At 44.0% G+C, this 3,088-nt stretch overlaps 1 pseudogene; it reads left to right on the forward strand.

Moving 5' to 3' along the window:
- The first annotated feature begins 1,565 nt into the window (after nt 1-1,565).
- On the forward strand, nt 1,566-2,871 carry LOC101347414 (40S ribosomal protein S2-like; annotated as a pseudogene).
- The last annotated feature ends 217 nt before the right edge of the window (nt 2,872-3,088 follow it).

The following is a 3,088-nucleotide window of genomic DNA, read 5'->3' on the forward strand; positions in this document are numbered from 1 at the left end:
CTCATTGCACCCTAACTGCGATGCTATTTCAATACACCTACCACTTTTAGGTCTTTATACTTAAGTATGTCTTGCTGGATGAAATCAAGCTATAAATTGGATGAAATTGGGTCCTCCCAGTTGATTCTAATGCTAGAAGCTCCAAAACCCAATTGTTTTCTGAGTCCAATTCCATGAGTTCAGAATTTAAATTATCATGATTTCTTCCACTGAAAAATAAATACAAAAGCTCAACTTGATACAGAGACGAAAAGCAGTTTTTTTGGCCACAAAAAATAAAGCTAACTTTTTTTTCCACATAGGCATTGAAAAGGTCTCAGAAATGAAGTGAGCAATACTAGAGAAAACATAACCTGCAGGAATTTGAGACAGCGTATCCACTGCTTAGGCAAAAAAAGGTCCTTCACTTGAATGAGTCCATCAAAATATTCCACAGAAAAACTGCTCTGGGTTCAGTTTCTTTTCTTCCTCCTATGGTAGCTCAGGTGATTTCAACTGCCACCTAAATTTGTGGTTGCAACAAATTTACCTGTTTTAAAGACAATATCCAGATCACAGTGTCCTTCCATTTGGCAGTTAAAATGCAGTTGAACAGATGACTATGCTCATAGAGCCTGACCACTCTACCCTCAGAGCATTTGTGTTTCACGAAATTGTATAAAGGCTGATGGAATCTGATACAGATTTTCAATGCTGCAGAGAGAATTAAAATCAAACCTAACCGGAATTGAATCTAGGTTTCAGATGGCAATTACTGCTGCTGTTTTTGCAGATCCTTAAATTAATTCTGCCAAACTCTTTTCATCGCAGAAACAAAAGACTCTTCAAAACAGTAGTATTTTGCTGGCAATATTTTTTATTATCTCTAATAAAACAAATTGCTAAAAACAGTCAAATCTTTTTGTTCTCACACATGCATTTGAATTATGCTAAGTGAAGTCTATATTTTTTAAGAGGAAAAAATAGCCAACTAATGAGAATTACTTCTTACCATGGGTGTGTATTATAATAACTTATACAAAGGTAGGCTTGATCTACATCATCAAAAATAAATTTGCCAGTAGCTACATTCAGGGACAAGTAGATTAAAAATGCTATTAAAAGTGGATGCATTTGTATTGGTACAGTTTTCAGTGACGAGAAGGCACATTGAGAGCGTAGTGGGTGACACCATTCTGGTAAATGAGAGCAGCATACATACAGGCCCAGGTCAGGCAGTGAGCTAGATAAAAAAGCAGGAGTCCCAGGGAAGCACAAACATACTCCACTGCTAACAGAAAGGCGGGAGGTTTGAAAACACCCAGAGACTCCTTGGAAGAAAGGCCTGGTGATCTACCTCTGACAAATCAGCCATTGAAAACCCTTTGGAGCCCAGTTCTACTCTGACACACATGGGTCACTTTGAGTCAGAATGGACTCCATGGCAATCGGTAGAGGAAGACACAGTGTCATCGACATTAGATAAAAACAGTTCATAAATACCAACAATGACAACAACAAAAGCATTTTGAGGCAGTAAAGCGGCAAAATGCTAAGGAAAGCTTCTTTCTCCGAGAAAACACCAAATGGCGAATCACGCTGGTGCAATGGGAGGGCCCGAAGGCCCCAGGCCTGGGTTTGGGAATCCACGGCGGCTTCCTAGAGTTTTCAGCAGTGGCCTGCCAGGTGGGGGCTGAGGGCCGACAAGCTCGAGGAGGCAAAGCTGAGGACAAGGAGTGGCTTCCCATTGCCAAGCTGGGCCACCTGGTCAAGGACATGATCATCAAGTCCCTGGAGGAGATCTATCTCTTCTCCCTTCCCGTCAAGGAATCTGAGATCATTAACTTCTTCCTGGGGACGGCCCTCAAGGACAAAGTTTTGAAAACCATGCCTGTGCAGAAGCAAACGCACATTTGTTGCTTTCGGGAACTACAATGGCCATGTCGGCCTAGGCGTTAAGTGCTGCAAAGAGGTGGCCACAGCTGTCTGCGGGGCCATCATCCTGGCCAAACTTCCCATCGTGCCCGCATAGTGAGGCTACTGGGGGAACAAAATGAGCAAGCCCCATACTGTTCCTTGCAAGGTGTCTTGGATTGAATTGTATCCCTCAAAAATATATGTATCAATTTGGCTAGGCCATGATTCCCAGTATTGGGTGATTGTCCACCATTTTGTCATCTGATGTGATTTTCCTATATGTTGTAAATCCTGCATCTATGATGTTAATGAGGGGGGACAGGTGGCAGCTATGTTAATGAGGCAGGACTTAATCTACAAGATTGGATTGTGTCTTGAGCCAATTTCTTTTGAGATATAAAAGAGAGAAGAGAGCAGAAAGACAGGACCTGGGGTTACCTTTGCGGAGAATCTCCTAGTCCGGGGAAGATTGGTGACAAACACCTTCCTCCAGAGCCAACAGAGAGGGAAAGCCTTACCCTGGAGCTGATGCCCTGAATTTGGGCTTTTACCCTACTAGACTGTGAGAAAATAAATTTCTCTTTGTTAAAGCCATCCACTTGTGGTATTTCTGTTATAGCAGCACTAGATGACTAGGACACAAGGTGACCGGCAGCCGTGGCTCTGTGCTGGTGCACCTCATCCTTATGCCCAGAGGCAGTGGTGTAGCCTTGGCCCCCGTGTCCAAGAAGCTGCTGCTGCTGGCCAGTATAGACAACCGCTCCACCTCGGCCAGAGGCTGCACTGCCACCCTGACAAACTTCCCAAGGCCACCTTTGGGGCCATCTCCAAGACCTATAGCTATTTCACCCCTGACCTCTGGAAAGAGACCATGTTCACCAAGTCTCCCTACTAAGATTCACAGACCATCTTGCAAAGACTGACACCTGAGTTTCCATGCAGAGGACCCAGGCTCCAGCTGTGGTCACCACATAGTGGTTTTTATACAAGAAAAATGAAGTGAATTAATTAAGCCTGAGAAAAAAATGCTAAGGAAAGCCACAAGCACAAAGGTTTCAGAGGACCGGAAGTGAGCAATGCCAAAACACAGCTCCCCCCAGCTCCCTTCCCACCCCTTCAGGAGCAATCCCAATTGGTGCTTGTGATCTTGCTTGTAGTTTGCGACTCTTACCCCTGATGCAGTTCTGATTCC

The sequence above is a fragment of the Trichechus manatus genome, unplaced genomic scaffold (genome assembly GCF_000243295.1).
Source record: "Trichechus manatus latirostris isolate Lorelei unplaced genomic scaffold, TriManLat1.0 scaffold00032, whole genome shotgun sequence".
Lineage (NCBI taxonomy): Eukaryota > Metazoa > Chordata > Mammalia > Sirenia > Trichechidae > Trichechus > Trichechus manatus.